The sequence below is a fragment of the Schistocerca americana genome, chromosome 4, assembly GCF_021461395.2.
Source record: "Schistocerca americana isolate TAMUIC-IGC-003095 chromosome 4, iqSchAmer2.1, whole genome shotgun sequence".
Classification (NCBI taxonomy): domain Eukaryota; kingdom Metazoa; phylum Arthropoda; class Insecta; order Orthoptera; family Acrididae; genus Schistocerca; species Schistocerca americana.
Window position 1 is genome coordinate 295,758,726 of NC_060122.1, and position 18,536 is coordinate 295,777,261.

Consider the following 18,536-nt stretch of genomic DNA (forward strand, 5'->3'; position numbering starts at 1 on the left):
TGAAAACAAATAAATCATCCACATGAGCTGATCCTTCACTGTACATTTCTACAATTCCTTGGTTCCTCTTCAGTGATTGCGCAACGTGGTGGCGAGTGCATGTCGGTGGGTGGATTTGCGGGCGGAAATGCTGGACTCTGTCATTTCTTGGTGGCGATGATAGATATCAATTCCAGAATAATTCCAGCTCTTTAGCCATCCATCCGAGGCACTGGAAAGCGGCACGGAAAGCCTCTCTCGGCACCAGCACAATACACAGCTTTTACATGAGCAGTTGACAGTTTGGTAGCTCGTCCCCGACTGACTCTTGGTTCCACCTTTCTATCCATGCTAACCACACTTTGCGCGCGCTATACAGTTCCGTTCCTAAGGGGAACCACTCCACCTTTTACATACAAAATAACTAAGAACCCTAAGTGAGGATCAGCAATTACATAACAACAACCAAACATATTAATTAAAACGGAACAATTGCACATATTGACATTTCTACAAAAAATTATTCACCCAAATTTCAAATATATACAGTAAGTTTTGTCTCCCTTCAAATGAGACGAAGAATTTAAATGACAGATACACTACATTGCATAGAATCAAACCATGACATCAAAGTTTTTACAAAGGATAAAGCGAACACTTTTGTGTTATCGATACAATCAAACAACATTTACAGAAGCTCAACAATGGAATGCTGAACAAAACAGAAAGCAAAATGAATCAACAAAAGGTATGCAGTGTCTAAGCTATGGTGTTACACCCTCCCCCCCTCCCCCCCTCCCCCCAACTCGTCGGATATTAAACTGATCGAAATCTGGGCTGTGACTGAATGTGGCTTCAGAGCTCATCGTCCCCTCCCCGGAATTTATGGGAATTAGGTGACTTATGTGTGCATTTGTGGTGCCAACGCCTTCCAGCGCCCTACCAAGACCTCAGTGCTTCCATGCCACGATGCGTCGTCGCTATTATTTGTGCCAAAGGCGGACATATTGGCTATTAGGTCATAATGTTCTGACTGGTCCATGTATAAATGCTTACAAAATCTTCGTTAGATTTATTCTTTACTATTGTTGCTATGTCTGGGTTCCGTAACAACAGGAGTAACACAAGACCTGCGTGTTTAGTCACGGGTTCGACCAATTGGAATGCAAGTGTTGTAGATATACTAACCGAAACGCTGTGGGAGTCACTAAAGCAGGGGAGATTCAGAAGGATTCAGTGAACATCTTATTACGGCCTTCATCCACTTCGCATAATCAGAACGCCGATCTAATCAGAAAACTCAGACTCAGGGAGGGACAATAGACCTTCCTATACAGCAGTCATGTATGGAGTGGGAAGGGGGGCACTGATGCTCCATTGTGTAGTTTCGTATACACCATTCAGTGACTTGTGGAATGGGAACGGAGGTGTTCGTTTTACACTATTTTTAATCGCTAGGCTCTCTGAACCACTTTTACTTCGGTTTGCAACCGTGTCTGCTAACCCTTTAGCGCACGCCCTTTATTCTCTTGGTGTGAGCAATTATTCTTTCTTCTACACATTGTTGTCGGCCGAAAGACTTGAATTAATTTTATCGTCCCTCCATCCTTCTTCCACACTTCCGCAACGCATGATTTTCGATTTATAGGTGTTTCAGTAGAGCTTCTTTTCTTTTCAGGGTACTCGGTTTCAAATATTCAGCCACTTCTCTGTGACATCCAAGGATTTTCTTTGAGGTCTCAACCTTGCGTCACAAAAAAAAAAAATTGTCAGGCTGTTATCGTTCATGTACAGTACGTGGCCGAAGGAGGCCAGTCTGCTTTTCCTGTTAGTGTCTGTCATCTTTACTAACTTGTTGTGCATTCATCAGTTTTCCTCTAAAATTTCCAAGAACCCATCATTCGGGGAGTCACGGAATATATTACTATCTCCCACCCATATATCACGTAATGACCACCACGGTGGAAGCATATAAGTTCGGGTTAACACTGAGGTACCTTTCTTAATGCGACGTGTGGAGACGAGCGGAGAGAGACATTGAAAGGTCTATGGACATTCATTGATGAAAATATTGATTATTTTATGAAAACCGAAATACTGAATTCCGGTTAGCAGTGTGACGAAACCAGAGAGAATTACAATTTTAATTAATACATTTTAGAATACGTGATACGGAGGATTCAGTACCGAAGTACAAAGCAATTATGTTGTTTTGTTTTCCTTTGACGTTTCGAATGAAGTAGCTATTAATACACTGGACTGATATCCCGTGTGACTGCATTCTTTGGCTTCCCTGAATGACTTACGGAAAACACAGTGAAACAATTTAATTGTAACAGTCAAGGTCATTCAACCATTTGGGACATGAACCATCCAAATGGTGTTGTTTCCCATGTTCTAGTTGGCATTATTAGCCACTGCCTTTCTTTGAACTATTATGAAGAGTCTACTAATGTTAATTGCATTTATTCTCTTTCTCATATATATACAGGGTGTTCTATTGATCGTGACCAGGCCAAATATCTCACGAAATAAGCGTCAAACGAAAAAACTACAAAGAACGAAACTTGTCTCGCTTGAAGGGGGAAACCAGATGGCGCTATGGTTGGCCCGCTAGGTGGCGCTGCCATAGGTCAAACGGATATCAACTGCGTTTTTTTAAATAGGAACCCCCCATTTTTATTACAGATTCGTGCATTACGTAAAGAAATATGAATGTTTTAGTTGGACCACTTTTTTCGCTTTGTGATAGATGGCGCTGCAATAGTCACAAACGTATAAGTACGTGGTATCACGTAACATTCTGCCAGTGCGGACGGTATTTCCTTCGTGATACATTACATATCCTGGACATCATCCAAGTGTCCGGACCGCACGCCAGATAGTTATGTTATTTAAGGAAACAGGAAGTGTTCAGCCACATGTGAAACGTCAACCACGACCCGCAACAAATGATGATGCTCAAGTAGGTGTTTTAGCTGCTGTCGCGGCTAATCCGCACATCAGTAGCAGACATATTGCGCGAGAATCGGGAATCAAAAACATCGGTGTTGAGAATGCTACATCAATATCGATTGCACGCGTACCATATTTCTATGCACCAGGAATTGCATGGCGACAACTTTGAACGTCGTGTACAGTTCTGCCACTGAGCACAAGAGAAATTACGGGACGATGACAGATTTTTTGCACGCGTTCTATTTAGCGACGAAGCGTCATTTACCAACAGCGGTAACGTAAACCGGCATAATATGCACTATTGGGCAACGGAAAATCCACAATGGATGCGACAACTGCAACATCAGCGACCTTGGCTGGTTAATGTACGAATATGGTGCGGCAATATGGGAGGAAGGATAATTGGCCCACATTTTATCGATGGCAATCTAAATGGTGCAATGTATGCTGATTTCCTACGAAATGTTCTACCGATGTTACTACAAGATGTTTCACTGCATGCCAGAATGGCGATGTACTTCCAACATGATGGATGTCCGGCACATAGCTCGCCTGCGGTTGAAGCGGTATTGAATAGCATATTTCATGACAGGTGGATTGGTCTTCGAAGCACCATACCATGGCCCACACGTTCACCGGATCTGACGTCCCCGGGTTTCTTTCTGTGGGGAAAGTTGAAGGATATTTGCTATCGTGATCCACCGACAACGCCTGACAACATGCGCCAGCGCATTGTCAATCCATGTGCAAACATTACGGAAGGCGAACTACTCGCTGTTGAGAGGAATGTCGTTACACGAATTGCCAAATGCATTGAGGTTGACGTACATCATTCTGAGCATTTATTGCATTAATGTGGTATTTACAGGTAATCACGCTGTAACAGCATGCGTTCTCAGAAATGATAAGTTCACAAAGGTACATGTATCACATTGGAACAACCGAAGTAAAATACTCAAACGTACCTACGTTGTGTATTTTAATTTAAAAACCACCCTGTTACCAACTGTTCGTCTAAAATTGTGAGCCATATGTCTATGACTATTACAGCGCCATCTGTCACAAAGCGAAACAAGTGGTCCAACTAAAACATTCATATTTCTTTACGTACTACACGAATATGTAATAAAACATGGGGGTTCCTATTTAAAAAAACGCAGTTGATATCCGTTTGACCTATGGTAGCACCATCAAGCGGGTCAACCATAGCGCCATCTGGTTTTCCCCTTCAAGCTAGACAAGATTCGTCCTTTGCAGTTTCTTCGTTTGACGCTTATTTCGCGAGATATTTGGCCCGGTCACGATCAATGGACCACCCTGTATATATATAGTCACTTCCTCGCGTCCATCTGATTGTGCAGGCTAATCACAGGAAGTGCATCAGGAATTTAGATCCGGTCTTCATTGCTAGCAGCACTGTTTCACGTTGCTGATTTTTGCTTATAGTTTATAAATATTTCGCACAAATTGTCTGAATTACGATGAATTAAACTTAAGTTGAGAAAACGATGCCACTTCCGCCCAGCGAACAGCCGCGTTAACTCGAGGGAGCAGCAGTGCCTTGTGACAGCATAAAGGGTGAAGAAATTCGCATCCGGTGTCCTGGGTCAGAAGTAGAGCATTCGGCTAGAAACCGAAAGTTTTGAGGATCGAATCCCGAGTGGTTCACATGTTTTCATTCTGCCTTTCAACCTAGCGTTCACCTCTCAATGACGAGGAGATACGCCAGAAACTGAACGTGGCTCGGATTCCACATTACACTGTAGCCGGCATTACATTACACCTTTTCCCGGTGTGTTAACTGGTTAGGGACAAGCAAGTCGTCTAAGTAGCATCCAGTTGATTGCAATCGTTTCAGACTAAGTGAAGAGCGAAAAAACATGCGAGACCAAAACCTGTGGTCTTCAGTTATTTATGTATAGAGCAAAACACATCAATGGATGCAGCTTTACTTCGTTTCTTAAGAAGATTTTGCAGCAGAGAAGCATCTTTAAGCTTTTATTGAGTCAAACATAGATTCCGAAACGATTCTCTGCGTGGTGGGGCGAAAGATATTATTTGTTTACAAATTTTGAAATTATGCAGGAGACTACTTGCCAGAAAGAGATTTCGGCCCTTTAAAGATCATAAAGACATAGGCACCACCTTCCTGAGATTCAGAAATTCCTTACGGATGAATATACAAGTTTTCGAAATACTTCTACAGAGGGTTAACGGTCGCATTTCAGAATATGACGACAATTTTAGACTGCCAATTTCTGCTTCTTTCATATTTCCAGTCGCAGTTCGCATTCTAAATTCACTGTAAATTCGCCGAATAACGAACAGTGAGTTACTCAGTTGTGAAGAATCGTTATAAATATGACCAATAACGAAAAGCTAACGACATCATCAGGCTGTGATGTGAGACAATCTGAAATAATCAATTATTTTTAACCAGTAGTTTGTCTGCAGTTGTTTGAGAAACGTTGCCTAGCGGAAAAGCTTGCGAAATCGAAATATGTGGTGTTTTATTTCTTCAAAATGGTTCAAATGGCTCTGAGCACTATGGGACTTAACTTCTGAGTTCATCAGTCCCCTAGAACTTAGAACTACTTAAACCTAACTAACCTAAGGACATCACACACATCCATGCCCGAGGCAGGATTCGAACCTGCGAACGTAGCGGTCGCGCAGTTCCAGACTGTAACGCCTAGAATCGCTCGGCCACTACGGCCGGCCTTTAATTTCTAATGCTTACGAAAAAGTACTTCAGTAAATTTCGTTCGTTTACATGCAGCACATTCTGACAGCAGCGCAACAGATGGCTCAGCTTACAGCTTTCTGCTTTCCTTGAATCAAACCTAGATGTGGACACGATTCTTTGCATGTCACGGCGAAGAAGTCTGCCAAAAGGAATCCATGACGAAGAACTGCGGCAGTGGGTCTCAATAATGCATCACAGTGCTTACTGCGTACTAAGTTTCACAAGAGGGGCGCTGTAACGTGAGACGAACAAGTAGATGATGCTTTTTTTGTTGTTTTCTCTTATCTGCGCCGTCTTAGCCTGTCTCCGACGTATACTGGATCACTCACACACACATACACCCATGGTTCGTATACAATATTTACACTGGATGTTAACGTATTACTTGCATCAAGATGTACTCCCATCTTTGCCATTAGGTGCCGCTCCAGAAGCCAATTCAGTATGTAAGGCATAACATTCATGCCCTGGGGTGAGTGTAAGTTATAAGAAAGTTATTATATCCTCTTATGAAACAGCGTTCTGTGAATATTATTCGTGGTTCTCAAACAAAGTTCGCTACGCCAGTCAAGTGAGTCAAGTCGTGTGGTCATAGATACTTAATGCTACCATTTCGAATCCGGGTCGGGTCGCCAGTTAATTATAAGATACCGGGCGAGGTTACACAGTGGTTAGCACACTGGACTCGCATTCGGGAGGACGATGGTTAAGATCTGCGTCCGGCGTTCCAGGTTTGGATTTTCTGTGATTCCCCTGAATCGCTCCAGACAAATTCCGGGATTGTTCTTTTAAAGTGCACGGCCGATTTCCTTCCCCATCGTTGAACATTCCCAGCTGGTGCTCTAATAATCTCGACGTCAATGGGACATTAACCCTTTGAGCCTCAATTATAAGATCATACCAGCTGAGTGCAGCATTTGCAGTTAATTTAATATATGAAGGGTTTAGATGTGCAAGCTACAAGAATGTAGATAAAGTCCAGAGGCATATTTGTGCCAGTCGCTTGTGTGGAATCAGGCTAGTAACATGGAAACATGGCAGAATGGAGCTATCGTGTTTGGACCTGCTCATAATCACGCCATGAATCAAGTTGTCACATTTGTAGGTGTGTCAGCGCTATACAGCCTGTCTACAAGGAATGGTGTGTACCTCTTGCAGCCACGTAACACATCGTAAGACCATATGCGGCGGCGCGGTTACGTTCGTCCTTGACCTACACCTGCCTGTGAACTCGTTGCAGCAGATCGCCGGTAGGAAAGCCGAGCAGAAGCCTACCGTACTGCGTCTCACACCAGGCTGCACACAACGTAACTATTCCAATAATCGGGAAAAGGTCTTAATTTTGAATGAAAGGTCGAAATACTGGCAAAACTTCGGTATATTCTGAACCTTGATAATGTACACGTTCACTGCCATGCCCGTGCTAATCCTAACACAGTCGTGCACAAACCCTTTCATTCACGTTAACAAGTTTATCGTAACGTATTTTCCAAAATCTGAACAGCTACTAAGCACGGATTGTTCTTAAATGAAAATGCTCCCCATACTATTACGTTTATCGGTGTCTAATGTACGCCAAGTTTTTAGTCACCGATCTGCTTAGTATGCCACGCGGAATTACTGTCTTTTCTCATACACAAAATTACTTAAGGATCCGTACTTCCTAAAAAGCCCTCCGGAATAAATATGCCTTCACTTTAAAACACTTTGGAAACATGTAGCACAACTAAAACCGGCAAATCGTAACTTCCTTCGGAGCTCATGCTACACATGACTGTATCATCAAAATGCTGGGCTCCGAATCCCTTACACTGCTGTAAGCGTTCTATATCTCCAAGAGAAAAGACGCTCGAAGAATACTCCTTTCTGATTGGTCACTTTCTTTAAGGCTAATAGACAAACGTTATTCTCCCGCGTTAGTCCGCGCCTTTCGTGATTAACCAATCAACAAATAACACTTTCAAACTGAACTTTTTCCCGAAATAAATATTTAACATCCTGATATTTTGTTTATACTTTAAGTTATTAACTATTTTCATTTGCACTCGAATTAGCTTTCCTTTTACCATAAACTTACTTAACATATTATGGTACAAAATTACCCTTCGTACAACGTTCATCAGTAGAACAATGAAAATGTTCAAATGTGTGTGAAATCTTATGGGACTTAACTGCTAAGGTCATCAGTCCCTTAGCTTACACACTACTTAACCTAAATTATCCTAAGGACAAACACACACACCCATGCCCGAGGGAGGACTCCACTACACACACAGCAGGCGGCTACACGGGTAGCAGGGGTTGTGTGGCGTGGACTGGGCGGTTTTTTAGGTTAGATGGCCTCGGGCAAGTACAGAAAGGGCAACAGCCTCAAAGGGTGAGGGCAAAGTCAGGACATGCGGGGACCAAGCAGCAATCGGTATTGTAATTGTAAACTGTCGAAGCTGCGTTGGTAAAGTACCGGAACTTCAGGAGCTGATAAAAAGCACCGAAGCTAAAATCGTTATAGGTACGGAAGCTGGCTGAAGCCAGAGATAAATTCTGCCGAAATTTTTGCAAAGGCACAGACGGTGTTTAGAAAGGATAGATTGCGTGCAACCGGTGGTGGCGTGTTTGTCGCTGTTAGTAGTAGTTTGTCCTGTAGTGAAGTACAAGTGGATAGTTCCTGTGAATTGTTATGGGTGGAGGTTACACTCAACAACCGAGCTAAGTTAATAATTGGCTCCTTTTACCGATCTCCCGACTCAGCAGCATTTGTGGCAGAACAACTGAGAGAAAATTTGGAATACATTTCACATAAATTTTCTCAGCATGTTATAGCCTTAGGTGGAGATTTCAATTTACCAGATATAGACTGGGACACTCAGATGTTTAGGACAGGTGGTAGGGACAGAGCATTGAGAGGCATTTTACTGAGTGCACTATCCGAAAATTACCTCGAGCAATTAAACAGAGAACCGACTCATGGAGATAACATCATGGAACTACTGATAACAAACAGACCCGAACTTTTCGACTCTGTAAGCGCAGAACAGGGAATCAGTGACCATAAGGCCGTTGCAGCATCCCTGAATATGGAAGTAAATAGGAAAATAAAAAAGGGAGGAAGGTTTATCTGTTTAGCAAGAGAAATAGAAGGCAGATTTCAAACTACCTAACAGATCAAAATGAAAATTTCTGTTCCGACACTGACAATGTTGAGTGTTAATGGAAAAAGTTCGAGGCAATCGTAAAATGCGTTTTAGACAGGTAAGTGCGGAGTAAAACTGTGAGGGACGGGAAAAACCCACCGTGCTTCGACAACAAAGTTAGGAAACTACTGCGAAAGCAAAGAGAGCTCCACTCCAAGTTTAAACGCAGCCAAAACCTCTGAGACAATCAGAAGCTAAACGATGTCAAGGTTAGCGTAAGGAGGGCTATGGATGAAGCGTTCAGTGAATTCGAAAGTAAAATTCTACGTACCGACTTGACAGAAAATCCTAGGAAGTTCTGGTCTTACGTTAAATCAGTAAGTGGCTCGAAACAGCATATCCAGACACTCTGGGATGATGATGGCATTGAAACAGAGGATGACACGCTTAAAGCTGAAATATTAAACACATTTTTCCAAAGCTGTTTCACAGAGGAAGACCGCACTGCAGTACCTTCTCTAAATCCTCGCACAAACGAAAAAACGGCCGACATCCAAATAAGTGTCCAAAGAATAGAAAAGCAACTGAAATCACTCAACAGAAGAAAGTCCACTGGACCTGACGGGATACCAGTTCGATTCTACACAGAGTACGCAAAAGAAATTGCCCCCCTTCTAACAGCCGTGTACCGCAAGTCTCTAGAGGAACGAAAGGTTCCAAATGATTGGAAAAGAGTACAGGTAGTACCAGTCATCAAGACGGGTCGTCGAGCAGATGCGCAAAACTATAGACCTATGTCTCTGACGTTGATCTGTTGTAGAATTTTAGAACATGATTTTTGCTCGCTTATCATTTCATTTCCGGAAACCCAGAATCTACTCTGTAGGAATCAATATGGATTCCGGAAACAGCGATCGTGTGAGACCCAACTCGCTTCATTTGTTCATGAGACCCAGAAAATATTAGATACAGGCTCCCAGGTAGATGCCATTTTCCTGAAGTTCGATGCAGTTCCGCACTGTCGCCTGATAAAGTAAGAGCTTAGAGAATATCAGACCAGCTGTGTGGCTGGATTGAAGAGTTTTTAGCAAACAGAACACAGCCTGTTGTTCTCAATGGAGAGACGTCTACAGACGTTAAAGTAACCTCTGGCGTGTCACAGGGGAGTGTTATGGGACCGCCGGCCCGTGTGGCCGTGCGGTTCTAGGTGCGTCAGTCTGGAGCCGCGAGACCGCTACGGTCGCAGGTTCGAATCCTGCCTCGGACATGGATGTGTGTGATGTCCTTAGGTTAGTTAGGTTTAATTAGTTCTAAGTTCTAGGCGATTGATGACCTCAGAATTTAATTCGCATAGTGCTCAGAGCCATTTGAACCATTTGTTATGGGACCATTGCTTTTCACAATATATATAAATGACCTAGTAGATAGTGTCGGAAGTTCCATGCGGCTTTTCGCGGATGATGCTGTAGTACACAGAGAAGTTTGAGCTTTAGAAAATTGTAGCGAAATGCAGGAAGATCTGCAGCTCTGCAGCGGATAGGCACTTGGTGCAGGGAGTGGCAACTGACCCTTAACATAGTCAAATGTAATGTATTGCGAATACATAGAAAGAAGGATCCTTCATTGTATGATTATATGATAGCGGAACAAACACTGGTAGCAGTTACTTCTGTAAAATATCTGGGAGTATGCGTGCGGAACGATTTGAAGTGGAATGATCATATAAAATTAATTGTTGGTAAGGCGGGTACCAGGTTGAGATTCATTGGGAGAGTCCTTATAAAATGTAGTCCATCAACAATGGAGGTGGCTTACAAAACACTGGTTCGACCTATACTTGAGTATTGCTCATCAGTGTGGGATCCGTACCAGGTCGGGTTGACAGAGGAGATAGAGAAGATCCAAAGAAGAGCGGCGCGTCTCGTCACAGGGTTATTTGGTAAGCGTGATAGCATTACGGAGATGTTTAACAAACTCAAGTGGCAGACTCTGCAAGAGAGGCGCTCTGCATCGCGGTGTAGCTTGCTGTCCAGGTTTGGAGAGGGTGCGTTTCTGGATGAGGTATCGAGTATATTGCTTCCCTCTACTTATACTTCACGAGGAGATCACGCATGTAAAATTAAGAGAGATTCGAGCGCGCACGGAGGCTTTCCGGCAATTGTTCTTCCCGTTGTAACATCCTCCTCACTTATCGACCATAATGACAGTGAAAAATTAAACCGCGTGTACCTAATGGAAATTTGGGAAAAGCAATCGTCACCGAAGTTAATCTGTCGGTAAAGAGGGAGGAAAGGGTTACATATAAATGAAAGGAAAAATGCAAATGAAATTGGTGGAAATTAATTTTGAAAAGGGGTAAAGTTAATAAAGAAAGTAAATGTGCGGTTGTTACGTTAACAGTTAACTAGCGGTAATTAGATATTTGAGATTTGGGGAAAATTACGGTCGCCAGTCCTATGGACAATTACTATAGTAACTGAAAAAGAAAGGTTATTGCACTTATAATTAGCACTAGAAGCGTGGCAGCTGAAGGTTGACACGTGTAGTGTGAAAACTGAAAGTTTGTCAGAAGTAATAAATTTCGCTACACTCTGACTTAATTTAGCAAAGAACTAATAAAACCGGAAAATTGAAAGTTAATTTAGTGACTGAAATTAATAGTGAGCTTTGTTTTTGAAGCACATCGAAATTCAGTAAAATACGGTTAGTCTTGGGCTACCTCAACAATCATTTCAAAAGCTACTTGAATCTACGCAATTTAGAAATAAGAGATTTAGCTTTGAACTTGAATTAAATGATTCTGAACAATTAACAATAGTAACATTTAGTACGTACCAAGCCGAGCTGCAGTCACAGGTAAGCTAAAATATGGTAACAAAACTCGCACTCTTAATTTGTGCTTGCGTAATCTAAATACTGTAGCCAGCTATGAATACTTTAACTGAACTTTGAAATTAAAGCAGTGAAATGGAATGATATTACTTTAATGCTGGCGTCTGAATTTCAACGACACTCGGGTTCATTACGGAAAAGGAAGGGACCCTGCTTGGTAATGCAATTGGGACAATGAGCAACAAAGGTCCCTGCTAAGTTGCTGTAATTCTGTGATGCAACAATTTTAAAAGCTGAGGTCTGCCATACAGTTCTAAAACTTTACGTGCTTCCAGTCTCCCTTGTTGGTTGATTGAAGGTTTGAAGCCGTCGATCGAGGAGGTGGCGACAGTCACTCATTGTCGGCCGTCGCTGTTGCAGAAGCTGGATGTTGGCGCGCCTTCTTCTCGACACGGTCACCTGGCGAAACAGGCTCTTGATGTGTGCCAGCTAACGCTTCCCGTCCGCGACACCATGTCAGAAACTATCATAGCAATTCGAGCGCAATTACATGCTGCTAAACCTCGAAAGCGCGGCAACTCGCGGGAGCGTCACACAACACACCTGCTCCACTGCACTCCTCCAGCCAGACTCTCTCTCCTGCTTGCGCTCCGCGCGACAGAGTTAACACTCTCAAAGATCGTAAACACTTTGGTTCTCCACACGACCTATCGATATAATGGTTCGATAGCATAGTTTTCCCTAGGCAAGACCCAGCGTAAAAATACAAATAATATTTACAAAACAAACCATATATATATATATATGCATTTATGTCGATATATAATTGGTTTGTTTTGTAAATATTATTTGTATATATATATATATATATATATATATATATATATATATATATATATACAAATAGTAAAACAATTACAATATATAAAGGCACAGAAATGTCATATATTCAGGTAACAAAATAAGGAAAACATTTGTAGTACAATAGATGGAAATAGGAGGATATGCATTTCCGGCGTTACACCGCGAACCATACGTGACTGGAACCTGAAAGGGAGGTAATGACAGTGGTACTTAAAGTGCCCTCCACCACACACCGTTGGGTGGCTTGCGGAGTATAAATGTAGATGTAGATGTAGATTTAGAACCTCCGCCGGGACCAGCCGCACAGTCCATGACTGCAGCGCCCTAGACCGCTCTGCTAATCCCGCGAGGCAGTAGAACAATGATCTACATATTTACTTTAGACCACATTCACACGTGATTCACGCTGCTAAAAGCATATGCAGAACTGTACAAACATAAATAAACAAAAAAGCTTCTGGAAATAAACAGAACAATTCACCAACAGCATTCCCTTGACCCGTTTCTTGAATGCCTCTGTGCACTGCTGAACTCTGGTGGTCAAAACTCTTAACTACATTACAGTTTTTCCGTTTAGTCCTGTCCGCTACTCTCCTCTAGCAGATGAAAATTACAACTACGTACTTGACTGAACATGCTTCACACCATCTGTCACTGTGCATGCATGAGTCGTAATCCCGATCCAGACAGAGGCCATAGACAGGAGCGATATAAGGCGCCACGCCTCAAAGTGACCGTTCATAGATCCTAACCGACAGGCACCAAGAGCTAGTGGACGCTTTTTAATATGAATCGGTTCCTAACCTGACTGGAACTGCTGTTCTCAGTGTATGCATGTCCTTCTGAACTGGTTTCAGAGTGAACAAATCGAAGGGAACTGCTTGCAATGGATATTTGGAGAGTGGTACCTCGAGAAAGACCACTGTTCACAGCAGCAAACCAAGCAGTACGTCCTCAGCTGCCCAAACAAAACTGGACAGTAGCTGAATGGAGGCGTCTATTGTAGTGCGATGAATGGCGGTTTTGCCGGTGCTGAAATGATGCAAGATATCAAGCGCAACGATGGCGCCATGAGGGATTTCACCCACAGTATGCACGGGCTGCAGTACACGACGAAGGAGGTTCCGTGATGTTTTTTGTATGACAGCTAGAGCCGACTCGTTCAGCTTACCATGGACATGAGCCTGGCTGTTTATTTCAGCAGCCTCGCTGACAAAATGTTGCCCTTTCTTCTGTATCTTCACGACGAGTATGCTTTAAGCACTATCATCTTCCAAGATGACAGCAGCCGTGTACACAGGACTGCACGCATACTCTCCTGGACAAACAAAATACTCAGGCTCCTCATCGCGCCTTGGTTGGCTCGTTATGTCACAAAATGTCTCTGACTGGAACAACCAATGAAAAGTAGGAATCAACATCTCCACACTTCGATAGCTCTACTGGATCTAATAATCAGTTAGTGCCTCGAGCTGGTTATTGGATACCTGAACAAAGTGACGGACTCTCTTCTTCGCCGAACTAAGGCTATAATCACGGCTGGAGGCGTTGTTACAGGGTATTGACGTGGTGTCGGTCAGTGGTTTGGCCGTTCCGCGATGAGTCGTACTCCCGATCCAGAGGCCTTAGACAGGAGCGATATAAGGCCCCACGCCTCAAAGTGACCGTTCATAGATCCTATCCTACACGCACCACAATCTAGTGTTGTCTTGTCTGTCTGTTTGAACACGATAATCTCCAAAATTACTAGACGAATTTTTATGGGGGTTTCCCATGTAACTTGAGCGTAGCTTAGGGCAATTTACAGACTAGATTTCATTAAAATCGGTTCACGAAAGATAAAGATATGAATTAAAGTTTTAGCAAAAATCGTCATGTCTGTCTGTTTGAGTACACTAATCTACAAAACTACTAGACGATTAGTCGTGTGACTTGCACATGTAGCTTGAGCGTAGCTTGAAGCAACTTATAGGCTTTGTTTAATCAAAATCGGATGACGGAAAAACATCGTAATTTTAGTTTTTATTCGTACTTTCACTATAAAAGCGACATTTTCACGACTAAATTGATTGACGAATTTCGATGTAATTTGGTGTGGAGACACTGCAGCTTCAACACTGAGGAAGAACATGGGCTTATTTAGAAACTGTGTAGTACAAGATATTTACTGACTTGAAGAAAATTGATCTAATTAGGGAGAAGTATTTAGTCTTTGAAAAGATGTTTAATCTTTGACTTTTCAACTTTATTACACTCACAAAAAAAAATGAGCGTTTGACGTCAGTGGCCGCGAGGCCCCTTGCGGGGCAGGTCGGGCCGCCTTGGTGCAGCTCTTATTACATTCGACGCCACAGTGGGCGACCAGCGCGCCGGATGGGGATGAAATGATGATGAAGACAGCACAACACCCAGTCCCTGAGAGGAGAAAATCCCCGACACAGCCGGGACTCGAACCCGGGCATTTTGTTCGTTGTTGATCGTTGTATTTGGTCGTTGCGGACGTCGCAAGACATCCTGTTCAAGATCGGTGGTTGATCCTTCCACTCAGTTTTTTTTGTTACAGAGGCCAACCGGCTCTCTGACCGAACACGCTGAGCTACCGTGCCGGCTACCACTCAGCTATCGGGGCAGACATCACACTCATCAACACACTTTGTAGTTTTTAAGTGATAAGATTCAATGTGATGAACACAATGGCTGTACAATTTCCAATGTGTTTCCCCAGACTGTAAATCCTATATTACTAAACGTGAAAGTAACTCTTATGTTTTCACAATTAAACCGCTGAACCAATTCCGAAAAAAAAGCAGACTATATGTAATCAACTCCTAAGAGCACAAAGTTGGGAATGGAAGATCTCGATTTTTATGTCAATGAGCATAAACCACGTTAAAAGAATTATTAATTTTATTGCATAATGTACATGTTGTACAATATATTGCTACTCTAACAGCACAATGCATAGATGTATGCTCCTGTCCGTACCCCTATGTATGCACTGCTCAGCAATGACGCTGTGAATGCCACAGCTTCATGTGTTGGGAGAGCGTGGGAGGGGGTAGGGTGGGGCACACACCACGAGCTATGCTTACCCAAACAGGTTGACATATGAGGCTAGCTGACATTATTGCAAGCCAAAAGCTTGCTTACTATCACTCAGCATACCGAAACTGTTGACATGCTAGAGCAGCCGCAGCGGGTAACACCTAGTATTACGTGACTGCCATACAGTGAATATCTGTTCTTTCAATCGAAATTCCAGTTGTGCCTCACTCAAGATTAAATCATTTGCTAATACATTTCAACAATTTGTGAGTTAATTTTCTGTAGTCTACCTTATTGAGAGCACCGATTTGTTATTACGGGAGAGATGAGGCCGTTTCTTGACCTCAGACTACAAACTAAATACGAATCTCAACAATGGGTGCGACCAGGTGGCTCTTCGGTAAAAAAAGGGGCGAAATCGGGTTTTTCAACGAGAAAGGTTAGAAGCAGTGCTTTTTTGGGAATCATTTTGATGACTGTCTTTCCAAAATCATTCTCTGTTCTCTTCATGATTTCTGTACGTTAGAAGAAAGAGTTGGCTAGTGTAATGCTTGCTTTATATTCGCACTCCCCCACCCTCACCCTGTGTGAATTTTATAAATGTTTAGAATTGAAAGTGAAACGTATGCGGAATAAAACCGCATGACATTGACGACAGCAACAATATATTACAGTCATGAAAAAACCGAGTTTTAGAATTAATGAGCTAAAAGCTGTTCTCCTGCGTTGTCCAATGTTTTAAAAGGATTATCTACCTACCATCCTCCCTGGAATGACTGATCAGATCCAGAGGTCGTTGTTGGAGAGAGGATGACACGAGACCATGTTAATGTTTAATTTAAATGCAAAAAAGTAATTTGCAATAACACTGATAGTCAGACTTTGTAAAGAACACTAGATTGCAAGCTCGACTTGCAGAAATGAAAATGCATGAACGATTGCAAGCTAGCGGCACTCTATCGTTGCATTACCAAAGCAACCACTGGCAACGAATCTGACAGGCTGAAACATTGAGACATGTCTTCTACAATATTATTAAAAGTACAAGACTAAAGGTGAAAACATAGTTCAACTTATGCCTGTTATTATTCAGTCTACAGAACAGAACGTAACAGACTCATGAGCATCCAGCTCGGTGGTCGGAAGAAAAGAGAGATAACCAGACGGAGACTTTTCTTACTAAAAAACAGGACACGATGTATATCGGAAGAAAGATATCAATTAATTGAATAAAGATAAATTCTGTTTCAAGCATATGGTTCTATTTCCAACATAGTTAAATATATTGATTCTCTACACTAGAGAGATTACTGGCATTAAATAGGGATACGTAGACAGCGTTTATAGCTCTAGGAAACGCACTCTACAGCGTTAATTGGAAGAAACTCTTTCTGATATTTAACGGTACGCACTTTGGCTAGGGAGACAGAAGAATGATATTAAACATATGCAAAAACTAAAGTATGAGGGTAGAGATTAAAGGAGTTAAAATTAGAAAAGACAAAACAAATTTGCTCGTTATCACAGTTATTTACTTTTCGATCGAAAAAGCTATGAAGATTTTTGAAGAACAACATCTTCATTTGGGTGCACATAATTCCCATTAGCTGTACGAGATTTGCACTGCGCTAATAACTGAAAACAGGTAGCATATCTGACATCAAAATTGAAAGAAATAAAATAGAAAACGTTGATAAATTTCGTATTTAGTCTCTTTAACTACAGAAGACGAAAGATGCAGTATAGAAATCAAAAAAACACTCGCAAGAACAAAACGTGCTTTCAGTGAAAGAAGATAATTTGGCACACTGAGCAGAAGTCATTTCAGACGCCGGAATCCTACGAAAGAACTGAGCCACTTACCAAGAGTCTTCATAGAAAACGGCTACAACAGCCAAGAAATTTCGCAAGCTATTTCGCCAAAGACTCGTTAGCAGAAATCCCTCGAGGACGGCAACAAGAAACTTGCGTCTTTGCCATTCCGTGGCTCAGTAACAGGAAATATTAGCCGGCTCCTAAAGTGGCACAAGTCTCCAGCAAAAGTTCGACATCTCATGAGAACTGTGAAAGATGATGTAGACCGCAGAACTCCAGGAATATACAGAATACCCGGTCGGTGTAACAAATTTAATGTTGGACGTACTGTAGGCGCTATTAAACGGCGCCCTACGGAAGACGAGAGATGTTTCCACCTACGGTAACTTGAGAAATCAGGGTTAGCAACGCAGGCTCTGGAAAACGGACACCGGCTTGCATTCGAGAAAACGTCTATGATTAAACAAATGACTGCTTTCCGGGATAGAATTAAAAAAGAAGTCATCGAGATAAAATTTTCTGAAAACACCTTTAATATAGACGGTGAACTGCAGCAAAACAAGGCGAAGGACCCAGCCATCAGGGCTGGCAGGTGTGGCCGAGCGGTTCTAAGCGCTTCAGTCTGACACCGCGCGACTGCTACGGTCGCAGGTTCGAATCCTGTCTCGGGCACGGATGTGTGCGATGTCCTTAGGTTCGTTAGGTTTAAGTAGTTCTCAGTTCTAGGGGACTGATGACCTCAGAAGTTAAGTCCCATAGTGCTCAGAGCCATTTGAACCCAGCCATCAGAAGGCTGAAGCGGGTGCGGCGGTCTCGAGACCAAAACAGTACTTTGTATGGCGTTGGACTGGGCACCAGTGACGTCACAGGCGGTGACCTAGTGGCTCGGCTAGAACCCCAAGAGAATTTTATCAAGAACATAACAATATGAGAACAAATCGTTTAACACAGGAAAGAAATTTAAAAAAAAAAACTGCAGACGTTCGCCTGGAGTGTGCTTCTATATCGCTGAGAAAGCTGGACACCAGTGAAGACAGGCAGAAAGCATGTAGAACCGATGGAAGTGAGGCTTTGCGGAAGGTCGATAAGGACCGGCTGAACAGAAAGAAAAATGCAATAAAGATGTTTTGAAAAATGACAATAAGCAAAGAAACATCGTAGAAATG